We start from the raw sequence: 27641 nt of genomic DNA on the forward strand, positions 1-27641 counted from the left end.
ACCGTGGACACGTTGCCAGGCAAGTATATTGTGGAGCAGGCAACCGGAATCATGCTGTCGTTCGGAGGACACCAAGACACCTGCGGTGACAAAGCGAGTGCTTGCAAAAATGGAACCCGAAACAGGCCTGCATATATAGGGAGCATCCAACTTCTTTTCAGCACTTACTTGTCAAGTATTGTAGTGGCAGCGCTTGCTAGTGTGCACGAGAACGTTAATAAGACTGCTATTCCCTGCACAGATATCCCAAGGATCCAGTGATATTGCGTCCTGAAGTGAGCTACTGCGCGTGCTCCAGTGGAGTCATGAATGTTGACCGACCAGTGAGAGGCGAGATCGCCTTCTTCTGCGCCTGCGAAGAAGCGGTCCCATCCGGAACGTCGACAGTAGCGGCAGCGGTTGCGACCGTGCAGCCTCTGCTATTCCCTGCACAGGTCGGTTTTCATTTTTCTTAACTTTTGCATGTCGCAGCTGCTGCCACTTCTAGTGACCTGGTCTTAGTGCTTTATATCATCATATCCTCAAATTCTGAGCCCGCGAGGCGTCTTGATGCGCTTGAAAGTGTTTTGCAGCGAAAACTGTCCGCTATAGTGGAAGAGGCTTTTGAGGGCTTTGAGTCAAAGATACCATCTGAGCCTGAAACGCTCACAGATAGCTTTAAGAGTGACACGAATGAATTCCAGGTGAGCTTGGCGTAACTAAGTGAAACTGTTGAGGAATTGAAGTTTGAGAACGAAAACCCTTACAATAGGAAGCGTGGTCGTGGAAAAGAGAGTTGATGAGTTACAGCAGTACTCGTGCAAAAATAACGCTGAGCTGAAAGATGTCTCCTGCACTCAAGACAAAGGTTGTGCGGCTATTCTTCAGGTCGTTGGGAGTGAATGGCTGCTCCGTATCGAGGGGCGACATCGACATTGTCCATCGAGTGCCACCCGCCTCTAACGCAAAAAAGCTTTACTGCAAGGTCGAGGGCACGTTTGCTCGAGGGCGGAGAAAGCAGAATTCATTAGCAAGTCGCATTTTCGATGGAGGCGAAAATGCTTGAGGCCCGTGTTCTTAGATTTAGGTGCACGTTAAAGAGCCCCAGGTGGTCGAAATTTCCGGAGCCCTCCACTACGGCGTCCCTCATAATCATGCCGTGGTTTTGGGACATTGAAGCCTAGCAATTAATATTAATTCGTGAGCAAGGCGCATAAAGCTCGTCTTGAGACGTGTGACATTGACTTTCATGAAACTTAAGGCCGATCGGTCTCAACAATCCTCTGAGACAGGAGAACAAAAGAAATACTCGCGAAGGCTCTGTAAATGAAAAAAAAAGTCACAGTTTCACCGCAACGGCGAAGCAATGAATGCGATAGCAACATATTGTAGTGTTACACGAAGTGAGGCTGGCAGCTAACTGTTCTGTATCCGATCTCACGTCGGGCGGGGCGTTTCCTGTCTGCTTCGACGGCAGGCCTCCCGAGCGGGGTGATGTTATCGCATGCACTTTCCGAGCGACGGAAATGGGCCAGCTCGTTTGATCTCTGCTTCGGCCGCGTTCGTCGCCCGCGCTAGCGCGCTTTTACCCGCGGTAGAACATACTATGCGCGGAGGGATCTTATCAATTTGGACTTCATACCGGAAGGACATGACGGCGACGGCGACGGCAAAAACCCGTCGAGGCTGTCCATCTAACTGCTATCGCAATAAAAGAAAAAAAAAACATTAGCAGTTTCTATGGACAGACGTCTGCCTAATCAAGGCAGGGATGAACAACGGCAGTAAGGTGCTTCGCATTAGAGACGAGACCCATCTGAATAGTTTTGGTAATGAAGCGTATTAGCATTTCTATGTTTTTTCAGTATGACTCGCACTGATTCATACAAACTACCATCTTTGTTATCTTTGTTGTCAAAAAGAAGCTGCTGTCTGATCCATTTGAGTGCCACACGTCTGAAGAACACTGTGATGAATTTCATCTGCCGTTATCGCTTTCTGTTCCCTTTCCACTTGTTAATGTTGCAGAAAAGGGACTGCTTTCGCTTGAAGCACGTTTGATAGCACTGCAACATGGTAGCGCATGAGCGCATTCACGAGGTTTTATATCATATTTCACGTGATTTCATCAAACGCTAGAAAAAAATCGCTACGCAGCGTGCATACATTGCCAAAAAAAGAAAGATGAAACGTCGTTTTGGAATGCCCTCTACAACGTAACGAAACGCACTTGGCCGTAAAGTAAGGAAAGAAGATGGCTTTATTAAAGGGCTCGTTCTTGTTTGTTAGACACAATATTCATGAGAACTAACAGACAATAATGCCAAGGAAAGTATAGGGGACGCTATTAGTAGTAAATGTAATGTAAATGTGAAGAACGTAAAGTGGACCAAAAGGTAACTTGACGCTCGGTCCCTGCCGGCGGCAAGTTATCTTTTCGTCAACTTTACTTTCTTCACATTTATATCCCAATTATTACAAATAACATCCCCTATACTTTCCTTGGCATTATTGTCTGTCGGCCATAAAGTGTATATTAAAACGTTTGCATATTTGTCTTACTTAATTGACCAATTAAGCACAATACAAAAACACCCTAACAAGGTCCAGATGACGGCAAACCACATGCCGTTCGTTCCATTTAGTTCCGGTTAACCACTTAAAAAGATCCTTGGTTCTTGTTGCGTGAAACACCCTGTGTATCCGGTGGGCCCATATGGCGGTAGGTAACTACAGAAGTACCGTACGCATTTAAAGAAATGCGAGGAGCAATAAAGCAGAGCATTGTCCTCCTGCTGTATATGACCTTGGATGTAGAATTGGTGAAGATAGCTCGCATATGTGACAGTGGGTACCTGGAAACCGTCGAGTCGAGCATTTGGCCATGCCTTGCACGGACGCTGACGCTGACGGACGCTGACGGACGCTGACGTCGCAAGGAGGGCTCGGCTCTGTGCGTCAGAATAAAAGGGCACCGTTCCGTGTGCGTGTGTTATCTCCGTCTTGTCGACACGTATTAACGTTTCGCAATGGGAGAGTGTATGCACCTTCAACAGCTCGGGTCACATGACCATGAGCAGAAACACCACGTATGACGTCACAACACCACCGTACATTGTGAACGAAAGAGAATGGCTCTGCCTGGCGTTGCATAAATATCGCTGTTTTGCTGTAGTGTCAGTGTCACAGTAGGGTCACTAATCTATGTCGATGGTATTTATAAAAGCAGGCTTCAGCAGGAATATTACTTTTACGCTAAGGGCAACAAAGAATAAGGTACAAAGGTGGGCGAGTTGGAATCGATGCATACTTGAAAAACCAGCGCGAAAACGGTGGGCAACGCACAGAAGAAGACGGACACAGGAAGAGGGTTGTCTAACAAATGAAATTTATTAAACGAGAGAGAACATACGAAAAACCGTGCGTGCGCAGGATTCTAGGTCACGTGGAAAAGTTTGCTAAGCATGCGTACCTCTCAATGTAGCACACACACGGAAGGTTCATGTATAACGCATCATTTTGATGGAGAAGGCTGCGCGAGTTCTTAGCGCTCGTCCTGTGTCCTTCTTCTTCTGCGTGTTCTCCTTCGTTTTCTTGCTGGTTTTTCAAGTAAGCGAAACAATACGTTACTTGGAGAACTATAGTGGAATTATCAGCTAATTCATACCGCTATTACACTCGTACACCAGAAGTACGGAAGCATCAGCGCCTTAGAACAAACTATATGGTTGTCAAACGCAGAGTGATGACCTGCCAAGACTACTCAAATTACGCGGCCGACTAGGCTGCACTTTACAGGACTTGAGGTGTTATAATTTAGAAGTTTGTTGCCTTCAATCCTTAAAGATTTACGTATGCTATCAATGAACGCTTTATTGTTTAGGTACTGAAACATGTTATGAAGTCTCATATTCGTTTTCCTTCTTTTATTGCCGCATTATCTGCAGTTTTATTGTTTAATCAAACTATTTTCTCTTTTTTACTCTTCGTAAACTGTGATGTTTCCATGACCACCGTATCAGTATATTATACAGGGTGTGCGTTTTTTTTAAACGATGCAGATTTTAAAAAATAAAAATGCTATGACAGTCCGGCAGCTGTCGTTTTCGCACGCGAACTCTACATCGAGGCAGAAATACCTTGCCGCACCTAAAATTGTGTTGAAATAATTAGCTAACAAAAACTCGTTAATCAACTTTTTAATTATTAACTTGAGGGCAGTTGCTTATATGGAAAAGTTGTAGGACGTGACAATTTATGGAATACCAATTTTTTTTAGAAATCCTACAAAACACGAAATATGAGATGTTAATCATCGAAATTGAAGGTCCCGATCTAGGCGACATCGAAATTGAGCGCGCCGGGCGCGCATGAATTGCGGCCTCTGTGTTACGTCAAACCGGAACTTCACGTGAAATTTGAAAATGTCAGGAAAAGCGGCAAGTCAACAGAAATACAAAAGCGTGCCGTTTATTTTAAAAGGACTTGTTGTTGGGCTAATTAGTCACTTGTCATCTTGAAGATATTCGGCACAACTTGGCATTCACTCGAAAAACACACTCACATTCACGCAAGCTTCCACTCCAGAACACGGAAGCGTGTATGAATGTGAGTGTGTTTTTCGGGTGAATGCCAAGTTGCGCCGAATATCTTAAAAAAAGGCCGTTTATTATTTGCGTTTCATGTATAGTGCTCATAGGTTTCTTTCTTAAACTCTAAACTGGCTCTAAGAACTCTGTCGCTCGTCCGCGAGTAGAAGCGCCGCAATGGCTGCCCCTTAGTTTTGCGGTGCACAGGGAAAGAAAAGGTGGAAATATCTTTTTTTTTGTTCTAGTGTACAGCGTGGAAGTCGTTTTTGCATCAAGGTGAGCAATTACCAACTAGCCCAAATGTCCGTTTTGCTGATCAAAACAACATTGCATTCCGGCTTACGTGCTGCTTTACATTGCGCCTAGTTACGGAGATTCGTCTCTTGCGCCACTCATGCTGACGACACTGCATGCACTCTGTACTGCTCTGATCGGAATGGATGTTGACGATGTTATGAAGACCATATGTTAATATTCGCATCAAACACTCACCGATCTGCTTCTTGTGAAAGGCGGCCCTGAAGGCTGTCGCTCCTTCAACTCGTTCCCGGCCCCAGCTTCGCACCCGCAGCTGTACACTGCCGCTGTACAGGTCGGCGGGCACGCTGAACGAGCCGGAGTTACCCGCTAGTTGCACGCGCTCTTCCGCGCTGCAGCGAAGATTGCATGGCTGGTTTCCCTGCAAGTGATTCATCGAACGCGTTTAACCGCAGGCGTGCGCACGGGGGTATCAGGGAGACCGGCCGATCCCTCTAAAGGAGGGCGACAAGTCTGTCCTTGCTCAGTCCGGCCTGTTCCGTGATTGTGCAGGTTTATGGGCCGTGCAGGGTTTAGACGATAATGACGGCTCCTGATGTGGCACTCCAACAACTGTTCCATTCCCACCGTTACCGCTGGAAGAACCAAAGGCAAGCTGTTGCGAGTAGCACATTATCGATTCATTTTATTCTCATTGCATCCATTGCGAAGCTTGAATAAGAGGCTGGGTCCGAGCTAGTTGGTACACTGACATTATGAAACCGTTAAGCGCACAAAGACGGGAACAAGAGCGCTCTGTGTGTCGTCTTCTTGTTCCCGTCTTTGTGCGCTTAACGGTTTCATATTGCAAAGCTTCTTTTCCTTCGGACACCAGCAATAAAGAAAGGGGGGAGGGGGAGGGGCTAAGGTTCCCTCTAATGAAGAACCTTGTGCACGCGCATGCATTTAACGTCTCAAAGCATCGCACGTGGCGACGATCGAGATAGCATAGCGCTTTCTACTAATCCTGCTCCCCTATGGTCGTTTAACGGGCACCCGTAGACTGTGCACGCATGAAATCTTGTTTATTCCGCACATCATTGAGCAGGCGTGAGTAGGCGCCTTACTGCCACGAAGCGACACAAGATCTCGTGCTAATAACTTGAATGCGCCTATCTTGTAATTGGTATGTAACGACTATTTTGCATGATTTAAATACCTTTAATATTGTCTAGTAACCCGCATAATACGCGTCCCTTGTACTTGCGTATAGCTGCTTTGTATTGACATACCTATAAAAGAAGGCGCCTTGTACAGTCTGCTGACAATGGCAGCTCTCTTTGTATGTTTGTATAATCTTCATTTGTAATCTCATTATGCGCAATAAATTAGTTATTCCCGCGCTCCTGTGCAATAAAGTTATTCCTTCGCTCTTGAATCTTCACGGCTTAAAGTGTCCAAATTCAAGCCGAGGCTCAATATTCACATTGTATATATCAGCTGTCGACATTTAGGGTGGGAGGTGCGGAAACCAAACAGAATTCAAGCAATAAACTGGAAGCTAAAATGGAAAAGTGCTTTATTGAAGCTTGTTGATGTATATCTTTGCAAGTGACGTTTTAGGAAACAAAAACGCTAAGTGAAGCAGTAATAACGAAGAAAGGGTAGACTACAGTGATCACTTGGTGAACTGAGCACCTAAATTTTATGGCTCCGGTCATGCGGCCTGGTATTCGGCAAAAAATTATTACGCCAGAAGCTCTCGTAACAGTAGGAGCCAGCGAATTGTGATGTTGGACATCTCATTAAAGCTGTCTCACGCCAATTGTAAACTGCACACGGGAACGAGAATCGGTTTAAGTTACACGTGAGTGTCCGTAGAATGCATAAGATATTTGCCATTTAACTCTGCAGCATTTCCTCTTTCTGTAGTCAGCTGATTGATCACAGACACGATTTCGCAGGCTCCTAATTAAATCGCTCCGAACTTACGCAATATGCTGGTTGAAGCAATGTCATTAGTTGAAGACAGTTGGCCACTCCGCCTTACAGACTTGACGCTTATTTGACCGCTTTCCTCTGAAGACTCACCCTCGACGAACAGCTAGTGTCGCCGAGACGGTATTCACACTTTGGAGAGGTTGTGAAGCTCGAGCTGGGGGGACGGGATGGCGAGAATGCGTCTCCATTCGAAGCCAGCCAAAAAGGGAGAGTACTCAACGGATCGCAGAGACACACCTGCACACATCGTGGGTTTCCACAGACGTAATGAGGAAAAATAAGCATGCGCCAATACCAAGAAACTGCCGGAGACTAGCTCGGGCACAGCGCTGAGAGAGAAAGCGCTTAAAGCGTGTGGCAAATCACTGTAACTCCACTCGTCCTGGACGGATTCTAAAAAGAATTTGCGGCAGTCGATTCGTGAGGCGATTCGATGATTACTCAGAAAAGTGTTGCAAGGCCCCTTCAATAGAAGGTTAACGCGTGTAGTATGTACGAATACTTAATGTACTGCTGCCACCTCGGGCTCGGTTAGCGGCTTGTACTTTCAAGATGCGTTGGCTCATGTTTGAAGCAGTCAAAGAAATTAAGGCGAAAGACAAACTGAGAGCGTAACGAAGTGGCGCTTGCCTGCATAAAAAAATGAGCGATAAACAAAGAGACATGCTTCCACATGTACTTTGAGAAAGTATATTTTTGACAATGGTCATCAGTATAAGAATACCGAATGTGCGTACCGTGACAACTTGCGCTTTTGCAGAACTAAACGTTATGGCAAAAGTTGTGCATGCAAACTTTTGTTGTGCGGGGATATTGAAGTGAACCCTGGGCCGAACACTGAAGCCTTATTGATCAAACTGCTAGAAGGCCAAAATAAGTTGGTCACAGAGATAGCCACTTTGAGGGATCAGCAGTCCAATATGGAAAAAATGATTTCAGACCTTAAGAAGCGTTTTACCGAATTTGGAACGCATGTCGCTCGAGTAGATAGCCTAGAACAGGCGGTCAAATCGCTTCAAGCGAAGGTAACTGACCTTGAAGATAGGAGCAGGCGTTCAAACCTGGTTTTGTTTGGCATTCAGGAGGGCAGCGCTGAAACTGAGACAACTCTTCGCGCTGAGGTGATTAACAACCTTTTTTGGGATAAGCTAAACGTAAGATGCAGCTCTGTCGCAAAAATACCCCGCATTGGAAAACCGGGTAAAATGAGGCCAGTAATTGTATCCTTCCAAAATTACAGCGAAAAGCAGGAAGTTCTTAAAAATGCAAGAATGTTAAAGGGAACAAAAATTTCCATTCAGAATGACTATTCGGTGGATACTCTAGGGAAACGCAAGCTTTTATGGCAAAGTGCCAAACAGGAAAAACAACAGGGCAGGAAAGTGATTCTTCTGCATGATAAACTGCGAATAGATAACAAACTATACATATGGGATGATGCCACAGATTCCAGGGTAGAACTGGTTACCCGACGAAAAGTTCTCTCCAAGGATTGACAGATACCTTCACGCCTTGAGGAACTGCGCCTCTTAAATATCAATGTGCGCAGCATTGTGAACAAAAGTGATCATCTTGAAGCCATAATTTTGGGATAAAGTCCTCATGTCGTTGTGATCACGGAAACTTGGCTTCGAAGTGATGTTCACGACAACAGTATTTTTCCGCCTTCGTACCAAGTATTTCGTCGGGACAGAAATTCAAAAGGAGGTGGCGTTGCCGTTCTGATTAAACAAAACATTTCGGCAACACTTACAAAACAAATCGATAATCATGAAAGTATTACCTTGAATTTGTCATGCTGGGGCTTTTCCTTATTACTTGTAGCCGTGTATCGCCGTCCCGATGCTCCACCGGAGTTTTTGCAGGATTTATGTGATCACGTCTCGGGTTTTAGACAACAAAAAATAATTATTGCTGGTGATTTCAACCTTCCTGGTGTTAATTGGGAGAACCCGTTTACTTCTAATGAATCCAGTGCCCTTGTTCACAGTGTGCTGGACTTATTGATGTGCAGTAATTTGGAACAGGTGGTTAGACAACCTACTCGTGTTCAGGGTAGTTCCTCTTCTATATTAGATCTTGTTTTTTTGAGCCGATGCATGACCGACTTTTCTGTGACAATTGAACCTGGTCTTTCAGACCACTATATGGTGAAGTGCATATGCCACTTCTTGACAAAGAAAAGTGCTCCTTCTAAAACCGTCACAGTAAAAGATTACCTTCATGCAGCGGATGAAAGCGTCTTAGACTTTCTTGACATAAACTTAAGCAATTTTGGTGGGTCTGATGTTTCTGAGCTATGGGAGACATTTAAAAGGTTATGTCTATACTGTATAGATCACTTTGTGCCAAATAAAAAGAAAAGGATCGCGAAAAAAAATCCGTGGATCACCCGTGACATTTTGCATCAAAAAAGAAAACTAAAACGATTACGACGTCGTCGTGCATCTCAGAAAACTATTCAAACAAACCAGACACTCTTAAACCAGTCTATCCGATGTGCTAAGCAATTTTATTTTCAACATACTCTACCAGACTTTACACAGACGGCTCCTGATAAATTCTGGTCGCAATTATCTCGCAAGAAAGAAGGTACTCTTCAAATAATTCACAATGATACATTCGTTACAGATAAAGCAAGCATAGCGACACATTTCAATGAGTACTTTCAAAGCGTTTTCCAAAAAGATTGCGATAGCGCACGCGCTTATGCTACCTCTCCTTATCTCGACGCAGACATCGTGTCCCTATCTGGCGTTGTATCTATGCTTCTGAATTTAAAGACTAAAGCTTCGCCTGGTCCCGATAACATTCACAATGCGTTTCTGCGTCGATACGCTGAGATGGTTGCTAAATTCCTTGTGATCATTTTCCACGCCTCTCTGTCTTCTTCTTCTGTTCCGATAGATTGGAAAACAGCGCGAATCGTCCCAATATTGAAATCTGGAGATAAATTATTGGTTACAAATTATCGCCCCATATCTATTACTTGTTCTTGTTGTAAGCTTCTCGAGCACGTCAAAGCTAACTACATCACAAATTTTCTTAATGACAACAACATATTAACCCCCTTTCAACATGGGTTCAGGAAGGGTCTGTCCACTGTCACTCAACTGGTCACAGTCATACATATTTTCGCATCTATTCTTGATAAATCCGGGCATATTGATGTTATTTTCTTAGACTTTAGGAAGGCTTTTGATTTAGTTCCCACAGTAAATTGATTTTCAAACTTAAAAATATTGGCCTTCCAGAGTTTATTGTAAATTGGGTCTCCGCGTACTTGTCAAATCGAACACAATTTGTTGATATAAATGGTCACTGTTCATCCAAACTTCAGGTTACATCAGGTGTTCCCCAGGGAAGTGTTTTGGGACCACTACTTTTTCTAATATATATAAATGATATTGTTGAAGTTGTCCCTGAACATGTCGGAATAAGGCTATTCGCCGATGATTGTGTACTGTATAAGAAAATAGTTACCATGAATGATCAACAGCTTTTAAATTCCTGCCTTGATAACGTTTTCCAATGGTGTAAGCAGTGGGATATGAAACTAAACTCAGACAAAACAGTATACATGAACATCACGAGAAAGAAAAACTTTTCTTCTTTTCCATATGCGCTACAAACTCACATACTCAAAGAGGTCAGTGAATATAAGTACCTTGGCGTAACGATAACCAAATATCTAAGTTGGAATATGCATGTATCGAACATTTGCGCATCCGCCTTCCGTAAGCTATGCTTTCTCAAGTACAAACTTCGTCTTGCCCCGCCATTTGTGAAACTGTTAGCCTATAATACCATCATTAGACCTACTCTCGAGTATGCGTGCGTCATTTGGGACCCATACACTAGAAAAAACATTCATGCCATAGAAATGATTCAACGTAAATGCATTAGGTTTATATTTTCTAAGTACCGCATGACAGACTCCCCCACAGCTACCATGAAAGAAAATAATATACAAGAACTCCAGCTTCGTCGCAAAATTCTGAGATTAAAATTTCTTTTTCATTTAAAAAACAAACATTTCGCACTAGATGCCTCTACGTTTATCCAACCACTGACGTCACGAGAAACTAGAAATCGCCATGCTGCATCGATAACACCATTCCAGACACGTACCAACACATTTAAGTTCTCTTTTTTTCCTCGGACCATTGCAGACTGGAACGCCCTGCCGTTTGAGTCGCTACAACACATTGACTACTTCGACTTTATCACATCATAACCCTAAGCACTATCCTTTTTTTGGTTCGTATGTACAGGAAGTACGTGCACTAGTAATCCCAGCCGTTTACATGAATGTGTTAACCTAATAATACTCCTATTGCTGTGCCATGTGTTATATTGCGAGTATGTATTGGTGTAAATAGTTTTGTGTACATATACTTATTCTGGTCACGAATTGTTACTGATTTATGTGATGAAAATGCTGTTGAATATGAGTTGCTATGTGTACACTTGTTTGTATGAGAGTATTAATTTCGCGTGTATATTGCACGCGTTGACTACTGATTGATTGTGATTTTTTTTCCACTCCTGCATGGGCTCTGATTTGAGCCTGCAGTATTCTGTAAATAAATAAAATAAATAAATAAATATGGAAGCCTCCACCATCCTGCATTGCGCAAGTACGGGCATCGAACACAAAGAGTGAACGAGATCGTTGAAGAATGCAGCACCGCGGCGTACCCGGACAGTTTGACGAAGCAGATGCAGTGAGCCATGGGAGACAGGCCATAAGAGAGCAGCTGCAGCAGTCCAAACCAGAAAGCAGCCGTCTGCATGTGCGCCTTTGTATCAAGGTGCACGCTTTTCTCTATGGTGTCTGTCTCCTTGGCACACTTGTGGCGGCTATTGAGATGCAGGCAATTTGTTTGTTTGTTTGTAGCCTACTAATTTTGGCACATACCCACTCTGGGGGATTGGCCAAGAAAAATTATTGTAGCCACGGATGATAATTACGGAAATTATTTTTTACCTCCCTAATACTAAAGTAGAAAAAAAACGCGAAGATACAGAGCAATCTTGCAGGCCCTTGGATCTTGTTCTTGTTCACCTTCAACTGTGGCTCACACCCACTGGGGGGACTGGCCAAGAATTGAGTGGTTTTTTAAAATGTTATAATACTTTAGAAGGGAGGTTACAGAATAGAAACATTACAAATTTGATAGGAAATTTTGGCACTTGATCAAATTGGTACACACAAAAGAGCGCCGTGGTCTTCATCTTCAACTTGAGTCGCCTGCTTTGTTGCTCTACACACAACGACACCCACTACGGGGAGAGGACCAAAAAGCCTTCAGATAAGGAGAACAAAGGGGGAAGTGTCGGGGAAGTGGTGCGAGTTATAATGAGAACGCACCAATCACATCGCTGGTAATAGGAAGAAATCTTTTATTGTGCGATAACAATTTTATAGATTTCATCTGCATTCGGGTTGACCGAGGGGCCCACAACACAAATCTGAGAAGGAACGACACGTTTACTTCTTACGTGTCCCCTCTTGTGGCGGGCTCCCCCGGTCTCCTCAACCCATTTAAATGATTCGTATGAAATTTCAACAGGAAAAAAACAGGCAACGAGATGAAAATTATGGCATTTACAACATATATCACTAAGTCTAAAAAATTGCGCAGCTCGCGTTTTACTCTTGTTAGGAATGAAGAAGAAGTTTCCTACACGAAGAAGCCATTTGTTCGAATATCACTGACAGCCACAAATCAGTGCGATCGACATTCGTACGCCCTCCAAGGTGAGCATTTCCGTCTTTGATATACATGTAGCCGCGTTGATGCTATTTGGAGTGTTGTCGTACCAGTGGCGTAATCAGCAAAGGCACGTTTGTCCCATACTCGTCGCAACGCATGTGTGGGCGTAAAGCAAGCGTACGCGTAAAGCCCCACTCACGATGCCTTGACCGAGATACTATGTGGTAACGCAGCTTTAAACCTTCATCGCGATATTTCACAGCCTAGAACGAAGTCGTCATCATTTATTACGAAGAATTGTTTTAGATGCGAAGCAAACCAAAGAAAGGCACTCTGAGCTATCTCGTCTAGCTCCTTCGTCGTGATTTACTTATTAATTTATTTCGGAATACTGTCAATCCCCAGAGAGGATGTTTATAGAATTATGAGTGAAATAAAAACGTTATACAAGCGTAGATAATGCACTGCTTACAAAAACAGAGCAATAAAAAGGCACTAAAGAGAAATGGCGTGGACATGCACAAGTGTCTGTCACTTTCGCTGGAACATTGGTGTAATATTGAAGCCATAGCGCTGATAAGACAGGGACCACAGAAAGAGGACAGGACGTGCGCTACCTTCACTGTCTGGAGCCGCTCTGCCAATACATCGTGCCATGGAGAGTAGTTCAGGTGCGGTCTTCCTTGGTTCTACGGCGAACTTGGGTCCAGGCTGAGTACTCGTTGTACATAGTCCGGGAGGGTAATGTTCCCCGCAGTCCTGACGGCTTGTTGCCCCGGAGAGCATTGCTTCTTAGGCTTTTGAGCGCGCAGTTTTGGAAGCGTGACGTTCCATAAAAATTCTGTGGTACGATCCGCAATCAAAAAGAATTGCCGAGTAGCTATATCGGCATCCTTTTTCCTATGTGCAGCGATGTGAATTCGCTGGTACAGGAGACTTTTGTAGATCCGTGCCATGCGCTGCCATTCCGACTTCAGGATTTTGCATATCCTTAACCCGTGGCCAAAGGAAGGAACAATGCCAGCAAACAATAACTTCACCTCATCAGGCAGAATACGCGCTCTTATGTAAAAGGAAAGCGTTCTGGCTCTGCAAGCCGCAACGGCGATGAAGGGCACGAGTGTGCACGGTTCTGGAGAACATATAAAAGGGCCCGATGTACTAGAAATGAAATCTAAGAGGACAGACTTTTGGGCTAGTTGGTTCGTTACGTTCATTGAAGCCATAGCGCTTCAATGAACGTAACGAACCAACTAGCCCAAAAGTCTGTCCTCTTAGATTTCATTGGTGTAATAGTATGTACAAACAATGTACAAGCATGCCAACACGTTGGTTACAGAAGAAGAACAAGGCAGAAACGAAGGAACAAAAAAAATGGTGGTCGAGGTCGTTTGATTAACCCTTTAAGTATTTGGTATATTTGTATGTCAGAATGTGGATGGCATGACATGCGAGGCGTGAAGAGACGAAAAATCCTTCATCGTGGGGCGTCGCTGAAGCCAACGCTTCGACAAGTGGTTTTGTCTTCTTCGAGTTGCTGCCTTGAAGAAGACAAGCCCGCTTGTCTTAACGGTGGCTTCAGCCACACTCCGCGGTAAAGAATTTCGATCTCATGCCGAAACACGTGGCACGCATGTAATCTATACAATGACATGGATAATCTGAGGCGCCGTCGCAGCTGTTTTCTTAACTAGGGTATCAGAATGAGATTGACACAAATCATCCCATACGTTCCACGTCATGTACTGCATTCACTCGCATAATGTCAGCACTGTTGACTGTCAGCTGACGTTGGCGACTGTTTGGTAATGTTAGTAGGCACCGGGTGCTGTAAACGAACTGCTGGGCAATGTCGCGCAACGCTGGCTCTATTACAACAATGTAATAAAACAGAAGTGCCGCTATGCTTTACTCAATTAAACGCTTTGCATTTTACGACAAACGAAAACCGAATTTTGATGCACTTCCAGTGCATAGGGCAAAAAGGAAAAATAAAGAGACAGATAGGCAAAGTAACAGTAAGAAGGCTGGTTCTTACTGTTCTTTTGCCTTCCTGTGTCTTTGTTTTTTTTTTTTTTTCATTTTTCTCTTATGCGCTGGAAATCCGTCAGAATGTAGTGTTCCTACTAGCCGAGCTAACCGCTTTAAATAATAAAACTCATCGCCAATTTTCTTGCACCTGCTATGGTGAGGTGCACGCCTGCTCTAACCAATGTTGAGGGGATCAAACGACGCTGAACACGGTGCAGGAACGAAGGAGGACGGCATTTGGTTCTCTCTCCTCCTTTTGTTTCCTTCCCGTTATCAACGCTGCTCCAGTCATGTGCCAACTAGCTCACCATACCAATGTAGAGTCTGGGGTTTCACGTGTGGTGTCATTACGAGGCACGACGTTGTAAGGAGACTATAATCAAAGTACGCGGCTGTTCTGGCACTGAGCCCTCGCCGATATGCGGCCGCAGTGGCCGTGAAACGAACCCGCGCCCTTGACGTACCAACGAAACACCATAGCCCCTAAACTTCCACGACGAGTCAATCACACGATCGTTTAAACGCCGGAGTGAAGCTAGATGGAAGGCAGGGGCTGCTGCAGTGAGTGCAAAGACGAAATGAGGTCTGCAGAAGCATTTTACGTTGATAAATCGCAACAAATGTCTGTGTGTGTGCATGCATGACTGAGTGTGTATGTGTATTTGTGTGTCGGCGTACATTGAATAAAGCGCTTAGCAGCTTTTCACAAACAGTAACAAAACTAATTGAACCTTCCATTTGTTACCTTATGCCGTAGGTTGTTATGCATCGACATCATTCATGCCAACACCATCAGCATTTACACCAACAAAAGCACCAGAGGCCCGTAGTGCCAGAAAAACAAGCACAATCTACCTCCAGGCACCCCGATGCCGCGGACACTAGACCCGGGGCTCTCCCCGTCAGAGCTACGGCCGATGGAGCGCAAAGGCTCGAACCGGGACAGCAGCAGGAGATCAAAGACGGCACAAAATGGCCTCAGCCTGCTGTTAATACCGCTAGCATTCCTGCAGGACCTGTGCTAGTGCGAAATGCAGCGCCCAGTGACAAAAGATCGCATCTGAACAGACGTGAGGATGGCCACATTGCTGGTCCAAGTTCTACGCGTCTTCCTCGTCCACTTGCACCGAAGCCAATGACAGCGAAAGACAGCAAGTCATCTGCTACAACTGCCAAGGAAATTGAAGTGGCTCCAGACAAGCCACGGATCTCAGGTATTGCTACCGCTATTAAAGACGGCATCGCTAAGCTAAAGAATGTGGCGGATGTGCCAGCTGCGACGACCGCCAACAAAACTGGTCAAGGCGGCGTGACCACGGCGAAGGAAACGGCTTCCAGCAAACCACAAATTGCAGGTGGTGCTACCGATGTTAAAGACGGCATCTCAAAGCTAAAAAACGTAGTGGACATGCTAGCTGCGCTGACTGCTAATGCAGGGGAACGTCCGTCGACAACTCGCGCCAATGCGGCATCCACCAAATTCGGTGCAGTCTTAGAAACTCAACAACAACCATGTGCACTTCCGGAACCAAATGCGAAGTCTGCTACGAGCCCACCAAAGGCTCCTCGCGCTTCGCCGGCCGCCGGTGCCTTCTTCAAGGCAGCCGCAACTGCCGATAATCCGACACGCGTCGGTCACCTGATCAACAACGTACCTCCGCGGGCAGCTGTTAAATCTGAAGTTCCTGAGCGGTTTCCTGAAAAAAAGCGGCTGCTCCCACCGATGATGAAAGGACAACGATCGCCACTTCGACACGAAGCACGTGGAGCACAACTCTCGCCACTCGTTGCGAAAGGCGATGACGAAGGTAAGAACCTAACTTCCAAGCACTTGCGTTTGTTCGCATAATCCTACTTGAATAATACGCACTAAATGTCTTCATTTACATATCAAGTTCACGAGGAATAACCTCCTGGCTCAACTAATTCGTGAGGGCCAGCTTTTAAACATAACGTAGTCGGTGACGGTACCGCCACGTGCCGCAAATGACGCGTCGGAGTCAGACTAATTTGTACATGTTGAACCAGTGTGGATTTCAAAAATATATTTTACGAGATACATTTGACTATAGCCAGTCGGGTCTGGTGATATATCTACACGTCTCCGGAGCCTCACTGCATATGTAAAGAGCCAAGGAACTCGTTGTTGCAGGGCTTGCAATAACTTGAGCAAAATTTGGCGTGCGCTTTTCAGCATGAAGGCTCGCCATAAGATTGCATATCGGTGGTTGCATTAGAGCTACAAATCTAATTTTTAGTGTTTTGTGTTATCATACGTTTGCCCATGCAGAATCGCAAAATTAAGGTACGTAATAATCCGAGCCATTCTGACGCTTATATCTTCAAAATTATTATCAAACTTGTGGGGTCTGAAGATATCGCCGCTCTCGGAACATACGGAGACAGTTCACGCCGTCAAGCAACCAAATACGTACATGTTTATTAACCTCTTTTACATACGACGAGCTCGCCTGCCGAATCTGATGCACAACTAGTAACACGCTAAGTAAGCTTATACAATGTCAATACAATACAAAGAAAACATAACACAAGACAACATAAGACATACAGTGCACCGCGAACGCCGCGTGGCCGATGTTCGACTCACCACGAGGGGTCCACGGGAAACGAGCTGCGGTATCGTCCCCCACGGACCCACCGCGGGAGACGTCCATCCACGCACGCTACCAAACCCCGAAGGAGACTCACTGCTGTTTCCTGCACGCCGGCCTAACCTCCCAGGCGGCGCTGCCGGCGCCATCGCGCTAAGCCTACATCGCGCGAGCACAGCGCCACTCTCGCTCGACGGCTGTTAAACCTAGCTGCGGCCAATACGCGAGACGCGCGTGCGCCACGAGGCGCAAATGACTTTACAGGGGGCGATAGCACCCCCGCAAACTGCAGATAAAAAATTAGGGCAGATTGCACGCACTGTGGGAACTGATGTGAAGCAGTCCGCATAAGGCTGACCACGGCGCATCATTTTACTTTGAACCAAGTGTTACGAGGCGGATCGACATCATTGTGTAAGTCGCGTACTTGTGTGCGTGACGCAGCCTTATCAGGTATGCAGACTACATCCTAACCCATAACTTCGTATTGGTGCCACAGCGAAGTGGAAAAGGACACAGAAAAACGAAGCGTGTTCAAGCGCTAACTTCCAACGGAGGTTTATTCGAACTGACATGAGAAAGAGAAAAAAAATTGGTGCAGCTGGGCACTAGTGGTGCGAAGACTGAGGACACAGCGGAGCTGGTGGACTTGCCCTCTTGTTTTCTCTCCTCCTCACCCTCACATCCCTTTCCCACCCCTTGCTGTACTATAGACCGTTTTCACGGAGAGGAGGAGCGTAGCCTCGAACCGGTGTATTTTCACCGCTTTCTCTTTCTCCACCTCGGCCGACCGCTGCCGCTGGTGTATGCGGATTCCCGAGTTTTGCACTGCGTGGTGCGTGAGAGGTCAGCGTGTTTCCATTTTTCGACGCGCTTAAGCAATTGTGCTGTCGCAAATCGAAATGTCAGACGAGAACAAGTCGACAAGCTACCACTGTGCTGTTTGGCTGCGGCAACAGCAACGGAAGCCTGAAAGACTGGCAGCCAAGGCATGCGAAGTGCACAATGCTTTTAAATGACTTCGCTTTTCTCAGGTTGCACGCCTTCTCCCGCAAACAGTATATTATATGTGGTGTCTTCACTTATGGCCACATTTTCAAGTCATCACACCAGCTTGTGATTGTGCTTGGGTGCTGGTACACTTTATCATCTGCACCAAAGAGAACCAATGTCAAGGCTGACGATTAAGACACAAAATGTTTGGCCAAGAGTTGTTCTCTCATAACATCAACCTCTCTGATTTCTATGCTACAGCACATGATTTACAATGCCTGCGGTTAGAAAATGTTCCATCTTTGTTCGTGCAATTTCAAGGTTATCGAATTAGCACTTTCCAATCTACATGACAGAAAGGCCTGCATGACATGTGCTTTGGCGCAGGTACGTTTCTCTAACGTTTCGTCGAGAGCACGTTCTTTCTCGACTTGACAATTTTGTGACGATAACTAAGGTAGCGTTATGACAACCGCACCTTTTGTTTATTTTTCGCGCGGCAACCTGGGTGTCGTGAATAATCGGCCCACGTTCGTTAAAGCCAGGTCGTTACTTGGACACGTGCGCTCGTCGTAATGCTTCTCAAATACTCGCCAGAAAACAAACTGACAATAATGTTACCAAAAGCGGGCGCCCTTTTGGCGGTGGCGGCGGCTTGCGCCGAAGCGAACTTACGCCATATCATGCTTCCAGACGTGCAGCAGGCTTATTTTCATTTTATCATCGTGTTGTTTCTTCGCCGAATTTTGAGCTCACCCGTCGTACATCTGTTTCTTATCCTGTGCAACGATCAGAGGCCACAAGCTTTTAACTACGACGGCGACACGAATAAACACAGGCATCGGTGTTTGTACTCCTGTCGTTCCGTGTACATTGTATTGCAACGTGCCAAGCGGAACCAAAATAGTCTGTTAGGGATTAGAGTTACGTTGAACTTGAATAATCACGGCACGGAAACCCGGGAGCCATCTTAAACACTAATGCGCGCACCTAGCGCGCAGCCGGACAATGGCCTACGTGTTGACTCGTCTCCATTTACGTTTCTCCGATTACTTCGAGTTGTCCTAAATATTAACGCTCTCTTATAGCGCATATTCCAAGAACCACACCGAGGTCAGCTATAACAAAGCATACAAAGTAATTGCCAATTTACAGATGCTGCTTAAGAACTGCATTGGCATTCTACTCATCGTCGGCGCTGCTGCGGGAACCTCTCGTGGGCCGCCGCTGCTTGCTGTTTCAGCCATTTTGAAGCTGAAAGCTTAGCGATTATTTACCAGCGCTTTTATACTCGCGAAGCGTTGCTGTGTTTTGCCCGTGTACCGCGAAGAACAGCAATACCTTGTGAACTGAGCGTATACGCTGCATACACCGCCGCGGACCCCCACACACCGGAAGAGCGGCGAAACATCGCAGACGTTAGACGGCGCTGCGGCGGTGGCGAGCTTTAAAAATGGCAGCCTCCTTGTGAAATTGGTGTATACTACACAAGAATATGCTATGCTTTACCCACTCCCCTCCTCATTTCCCTCCTCACTTCCCTTAGCCACCTCTTTGATAAACTATATACCTGTAAAGGATAGATAACATGGCTATGCTACGTTTTACCCTCGCCCCTTTTCCTTTCTTTCCTCCTAGCCCTCACTTCCCTTTCCCACACCTTTTCTATGCTATACTATACATGGCTATGCTAAGTCTGCTTTCTCTCTCTCCCTCTTTGTTTCTATCTCTTTCTTTCCCTCTCTGTTTCTTTCTTTCGCTCTCTTTGTTTCTACTTCTTCTCTATTCCTCTCTATCTTTTCCTCGTTCTCTCGCTCATAGCAACGCAATCATATGGTTCCCATGAATGCTTCTTGTGCTAGCGTGCCTGGATAGCCTCAGGGGCCGATTATCCAGGGTTCAAAGGGTTCAAATGAACCGGGCCCTCCGGTTTTAGGGGGCCCCCCAAGGGCCAGAAAAAATGGCCGACTTCGTTGTTTTGTTCGAAAAAGTTTAACCCTCCTGCTGGATTCCCCTGATAGAAACAGATTGTCTATTTCAATAATCAATATACATGCTTCTAAGAGGTTGTTCGTTGCATAACGTGCATAATCTTGAAGTCAGCTCACAGTTATGCAGTCTGTGGTAAAAACCTTTTACTCGCCCACGACCATGCATCGTGTAGAGGGAAGGAGCTGGTCCAGCGGATGGACACATAGAGCAGCCTGACGAGGATTTTAGCCGCTACGGTCCAACACTTAATGCGAAGGCGCATAGAGAGTGGTTCCTGTTTGAAATATCGTTTAATGCGCTGAATGAAAATAACCGGTATGAAGCTGACGCATAGGTATGCTATAGTATGCTTTCATTATAGTGTAAACAACGTACCATGAAATATTTGTATGGTACGGAAATTCCTGATTATGCCAGGACTCCGAAGGAGTAATGGTTCGATTCTTCGCTTCTGGCATTGCCGTTCTGTCTTAATTCCTGCTTGGTGGTTATATCGGGAAACTTAAGAGACCATCACTTGGTAAAGGTTGTGCGCAGGAAATATCTACAATATATATCCACTATCTGGCCGCCAGCAGACCCTCGCCGCAATTGCTTGAGCGTTGTGGTGGGGGTCTTCAACTGACCATCACTTTTGAACTTCTTTTAGCACTTTTGAACTTCTAATTCGTGAAAAGCTTGAAGGTTCTTTCCCTGATGTCCATGTGGCTCTTAGAATTTTTTTTTTTGCTTAATGGTCACAAATTGCACTGGTGAACGATCATTCAGCAAACTGAAATTGATCAAAAACAGGCTTCGATCAACGATGACTGACAGCCGCCTCAGTGATTTGTCACTGCTGAGCGTGGAGACGGAGGTTCTTAGGAGGGTAAATGTTGAAGAGCTGATCAACAAACTGTCTCAGCAAAAGACACGAAAACGCTTGTAGAAACGTACATACCTTCTTTCTCTACTTAAAAGAATAATGAAAACAGAGAACATGTTAATAGGTATACACGCCCCATTTCAAGGTTGCATTTCTGCGAAAGAGTTCACCAATTTTGTACACTGTGTTTAAGAAGAAATATTTCGTAAAAATATCAAGATATTCCGCAGTTTAAATGCAGAAAAGATGTGTGCAATGAATGTGTTTCCTTCTCCTATAGCCCTATGAAAGTGAATATTGCCTGCAAAAATGTAACCCTATTGCATGTTTAAAAGCGACCGATTTGTGCATAAATGAAAATATGTGTGGTCGTTTTTCGAGTCTTATTAAAAACGTTTTTGTGAAAGTTCTACACGGATCTCATTTTTTAGAGGCGCCACCTTTTCCGAAAGATTTGGCCCACCCCCTTCCCATATTGAAGATATTTTATTTTTAAACCATCTGTATTACTTGTTGTGATCAGTAGGCATATACAATATGCATAATAGCACTATATCGAAATGCTGCCTTAGAAGAGCTTAAATGTGTGTTGTTGTATGAAATCAAAAGTTGCTAGACGATTGGTAGCGTATTTACTGTAAGTACGTGCGAACAGTTTCTGAAAAAGGCCCACCTGTCAACTTCGGCAGTGCTCGCACGCAGGCAACCAAAGCGTGCGCTACCGAATCAGTGAAGCTGAAGCAGATAGAGGAAGCTATTTTTCACAAAGGCGCTTCCTGATTTTCGAGGGAAGATGTCCTCTCTTGAAATAAGGGTAAACAACGCTATAGGTTAAGACGAATGGAAGAAACACACATGGCGCTTGGACTGCACTTATAAGTGTCGTATGCATTCCTTCTTTTCGTCTTAACTTCTCGCAGAGTTTAGTCTTCTTTCAGTATGATCCAAGGAACCAGACAAATCTTAATGCTGTCCATGTGTCTTCGTCTCCTGATATAGTTAATTATTACGATGACAATCTCTCCACGTGCTCCGCAAGAAAGAAAACGCCCAGGTGATATTACACACTCCGGAGAGGCTTAGAATAAATATGGCTTGTGTTCTTTGCAGCTAAATCTTAAAAGCGTCAAGTCTCAAGCATGACCAGATGACAAAGTGGGAAAGAAAGGGGGCGGGGTGAGGGGGGAGGGGCCCCCCTTATTTTTTTGAACCGGGCCTTCCGCACATTTAATCCGGCCCTGGATAGCCTAGTGGTTACAACGCTCTCCTTTGGATCGTGGGTGCGTGGGTTCGATAACCGCCACCTCAAGAATTTTGTAGCGTTAGCTACACTTGCCTAGCCGGAGCCGATTTCGCGTGGATCGTCATGAGACGTGCTGTGCATGCGCGAGGATCAGTGATGTCACACGGCTGGCTCAGCGGAGCCGGCATCTCACGCGCTCCCCGCCACCGCCGCGCGCGGCTCGCCGCTGCTTGTCTGCGCGTTCGGAAGGAGTGGCGTCGTAGCCGCGGCAGACAAACTGGCGCGGCTACGACGCAGACCGACGACTCGCCGCCGTCGGTCTGCGCTTTCCAGAGGTATGACGTCGTAGCCTTGGCAGACGTATTGGCGCCAGCGCGCGCGCAGCTATTCGCCTTCACTGTGCAGTCGCCGTCTGACACTGTGCTGGAGCCGCTTGATAGCGCCTCTGACTGGCGTTTGCAGGTGGATAACGCCATGGAGGAGGAGAGCGCAAATGCTGCTCGACGGCGCAGAAGAGCCGAGAAGCTTATCTCATCGGATCCCGAAGTAGTTGCCTGGCAATTAGCGGTTCAGCGTACGAAGAATGAACAGAAGAAGGCTAATAATCCTAGACAATCTGGAAAGCTAAGAATAATCAGCTGAACCTTTGCTAACGCTACGTATATCCTGGCATAGCCGAGCTAAGCCACTGCAATTTTTTTCGTTTTACCTTTCTTTCTTTCTTTCTTTCTTTCTTTCTTTCTTTCTTTCTTTCTTTCTTTCTTTCTTTCTTTCTTTCTTTCTTTCTTTCTTTCTTTCTTTCTTTCTTTCTTTCTTTCTTTCTTTCTTTCTTTCTTTCTTTCTTTCTTTCTTTCTGCACTCGTTCTCTCGCCCATCAGAGTTATTGCATCCCACGCCGGACAAATGGGCGCACGTGTTCTGGGAGCGAAGCATGAGATGAAGATGAAGACAAAGAGAACGCGTGCCGCTTCATGATGGTGATCATTTCTGTTCGCGACTAACGGGGCTTAATTCTCAGAGCTTCTACACTATTTAAAAACATCTTTACAGAACTTGAGATAGGTTAAACAAACAGGAGCAAGTGCCTCAGACAGCCTCAGGCAGTCTGTCCGAGGCACTTTCTCATGTTTGTTTAACCTATCCCACTCCGTGTTTCCATCTGTCGGCTCCCATCTTGACTTATGGAACTTAGGCATTCAGTGTAGGAGTTGCTATTAAAGGGCTGTTATCGTAACCAAACAAATTATAAAATTTATACAAAAAAGAGCAGAATGCCCACAATATAAGATACGACGTTGACACTCCAAACAAAGTACACGAGAAACTGACTATGGTGGAAGCAGGGTCGCCGTTGGGTAGATTTGAAAAGGAGCCAGAATTAAAGCCAAAAGTAGCCAAAGTAGTCATTCCATTTAAATTTATCTCCAAATGTCTAGCCAAATAGAACATAAACGGCATTATGATTGGAGTTTTTATTGTTATTATTATTATTGTTATTATTATTCTTATTACTGTTATTATTATTATTATTATTATTATTATTATTATTATTATTATTATTATTATTATTATTATTATTATTATTATTATTATTATTTTACAGTAAATATGATTTCGAATATGCAAAAACATAGAATTAGGAGCAAAATTTTTCGCCCTCGCTTGGTCTTCAAGCCACAGGTGAGTTGCAAGAATTTATTTATTTATTTATTTATTTATTCATTTATTTATTTATTTAATCATTCATTCATTCATTTACCCTCCAAGTTAAGGACATTAGAGAGGATAGTGGATAAAAGAAGAACAAAAATGTGTCAGTATACAGTGAGTGAAAAATAACAGTGAACAAGCTTCCAACAGACTACTATTTGTGCAGTGGTGCCTCGCGAAAACTATGGTTATCAGCGCTTCAGCGGTGAGGAAGGTGATTCCGCTCGTTTTCTGCGCGCAGTAGAAAAGCTGCGGGTTTTACAATATGGAATACCTACATCATAGTGATAACCAAAGGCATAGGACATATATTGCGGTGATCAAATATATGTGTCGTGAATTACGCTACGGTGGTAAATTCTATGAAATAAGCTCAAGTGACCAAAACATTGTGATGGCCTGTTACAGAGGGAAGGGAAAGGCTGGATTTTGTGGCTGTAATGCTGGCAGTGCGATTGCAGTTAGGAAGAATATTACATTCTTTCTGTTTGTATTAGAAGATATACGACCACATAAATGTTCATAACAAGTGACGAGGTTGTAATGAAACACTATTTAAGATGCAAATAAGCGGGCTGTTAGTGTTTCGGGCGACACGAATAACCTCGCATTTTCTCAAATTTAGTTCCATAAACCGCATTTTACACCAGGTAACGCAGCAACTATATCGGAGTTGTTAGTATAAATTCAGTGCGGCTGTATATAATTTATTCAGGATAGAGTTCTTAGAGGATAGATGATAGAGTACTTAGATATATAGTTTATTCAGGATAGAGTTCTTAGATAGAGGATAGAGGAAAAGTGCTCTGCCAGAGACAGAGCACTTTTGGAACATTCAAGCTAATAAGTCAGTGGGAACATTAGACGTTCAAACAGCTTTTCTTGAAGCCAGAGACCAAAATTGATTAGTAGATTTACAATAGTTTCAGACCAGCTTCACTTTTGTACAGATTTTTGTTTTTTGTCAAGTTCGCGCGAGAACACGGGCTGTGCTGTCAGCATTAGAAGCTGACGTCTGAATATATAGCGGGCAGTGTGAGCAGCGCGCTAGCCACGCGTTTGCCAAAATGCGCGCAACTTTGTCACTCCATCTTTACGGGCGCACCGTTGTGCACCAGCCTGCTGCTGGGCGCGAGGACATGCGCGCGCATCGGCTGACGCGACAGAGAAGGTTGAAAATGGTGGGTGGTCTTCTGGCATGCTTGCTCTTTTATATACAAGTAATGAGAAAAATTGGCTACTGTATACGCCAAAACAGAAGTTAAAAGTAGCCAAAAAGCAGCCATGTCGCCAACCGGAAATTTTCGTACCCAGACGGGGTCCCAATATATCCGATTTGGTGCAAAGTAGACACCAACGACAACCCTGGGTGGAAGCAACTACTGCTTAGACGCCAGTATAGTAGTGATGCAGAACTATCGATAAATTGACTGTCGATTGCATCGATAATTTTTTTTAAAAATCGATAGTGTAGAGAAACTATCGATAGTACTACTATCGACAAACTATCGATAGTACTACCACGGCCGCTCGATGAAAAACACACGGTGCGGCCTGCCGCGTGCAGCGGATACTGCGTGGCGCGCCTAGTGCTCCTGGCTGCCGCCGCGGCGCCACCAGTAGGGGAGCCTCTGGGGAGACCGAAAGCGAGAGCGCCGGAATTATTGCAGCGGATAGCGGCTTGACAGCGCAGCTGCTAGGCGCTTGTTAGTTTTTCAAGGGTTACAATAAACTTGCTATAGCGTTAACTATATTGGTAATCGGCCTACAGAACGTGCGCCGGCGATGCTTCAACCTAAATATACGAGGGGCGTTCAATAAAGATTTCCCCTGACCCACTTCCTGGTGACTGAGAGCAACGAAACTTTGCAGATTTATTAGTCCTTCTCTGCATAGGTGCCACCTAGGGACACACACTTCTCCCATCTTTTTATGCATCTGTAAACACCTCGCTTGTAGAAGTCGACAGGTTGCTGCAAAAGCCAAGTTGTGACTTCAGAAATCAGAGCCTCATTATCTGGAAAATGCTTGCCCTTCAAATATGACTTCATTGTTGAAAAGAGGTGGAAGTTCGATGGTGCGAGGTCGGGTGAATAAGGGGAATGCGGTAGAATTTCAAAGCCGCAGCAGCGTGCTTCCATCTAGGCAACATGCGAGTTGTGAGCTGGGGCATTGTCTTGCAGAAGGCGGACACCTTTGGTGAGCATGCCACGTCTCTGGCTTTTGATGGCCTCCCGCAATTTCCGCAGCAGTGAAGCATAGTATGCCCCAGTAATCGTGGCACCCTTTGCTAGGAAATTCATCAAGACTACTCCGTGCTGGTCCCAAAAGACTGTGAGCATGACCTTGCCCGCCGAGGGCTGGGTGTGTGCCTTCTTTGGAGGCGGTGAGACCAAGTGCTTCCATTGCGTCGTCTGGACTTTAGTCTCCGGATCATAGTGATGGACCCAGCATTCATCCTGTGTAATCAGTCTATTGAAAAAATTACACCATTTCCCGCTAAAGGGGACCATGAGGCGATGCGAAGCCGGAGCACTTGCACGATCGCGTTCCGTTGGGGTTCTTTGGGCATGCTACCGACCTCGCGTCGTGGAAGGCGAAGAGGAACGCTACGCGCGTCTTGTCTTCCCTCGAGCCTGGCCGTTAATTCTCACAAGGCGAGAGGGGAACGCGGTCGGCAGGCGTGCGAGAGGGGGGCAGCGTAGGAGAGGAGAGAGAGGGGGAGGGAACGCGCATGCGCTGGTGCTCATCGCGGCGTTGCGCAGGAGAGAATTTCGGCATGTCTAGCCCGCGTTTCAGAGGAAGAGTGGAAAGGGGGACGGGGGGAAGTGGAGAGGGGGAAGGAGAGGGGTGTGAGGATGGGGAGGGGAGAGGGGGAGTGGAGAGGGTAAACGCATGCGCAGTAAGGGTGGTCACGCCGCACACCACCACCACCACCGGATTGAACTCCGCCATAAGATACTTCGCATCTAAAAGTCCTGCTGGTTTCCATGGCACATGGTCAAAAGAGCCTGGGAGCATTTGATTCATTCCTGCTTTTGGAAAGGTGTGAGCAGCCGGGGAACCCAGCGAGCGGATACCTTATGAATATCAAGATGATCCTGAATAATTTTTTCCATGGAACCCACACTAATCTTGACATGTTGGGCTAGGTCTCGAACGGTAACGTGGCGATTTTCCAAAATGACGGCCTCCGCTTGCTGGATGGTGTGTTCATCGACAGCGGAGTGGGGTCGCCCTGCAATCGGAGCCGCTTCCGCCAAAATCCGACCTTATTTGAATTGACGATGCCAGTTCTTCACTACATCATATGATGGGGAATCCTCCCCATAAACCTCTTTTATCTCATCGAACGTCTGCCTTGGAGTGCGGCCTTTCAAGTACAGGATTTGATGGCTGCTCTGTATTCCACTGCATCCGTTATCACACCTCACACCACTTCAGCACCTCTAAAAGAAAGACCGTTATTAGTTTAGACTTGCACATTGGCACGTGACTTACAGTGACTTATGTCACTGCACATGCGCAGTTTTAGCATCCTGCTCGTGCAAGTTGCGATTTTTCGCGTCACGTTTTCTCTCTTTTGTTACCGCTGCGCTGTTCACCCTCGATAATGTATGTTTGTGCTACAGTTATTTATTCAACAGGAGAGTCGCTCATTGACAGGTG

The sequence above is a fragment of the Rhipicephalus sanguineus genome, chromosome 5 (assembly GCF_013339695.2).
Source record: "Rhipicephalus sanguineus isolate Rsan-2018 chromosome 5, BIME_Rsan_1.4, whole genome shotgun sequence".
In the NCBI taxonomy this organism is placed as follows: Eukaryota; Metazoa; Arthropoda; class Arachnida; order Ixodida; family Ixodidae; genus Rhipicephalus; species Rhipicephalus sanguineus.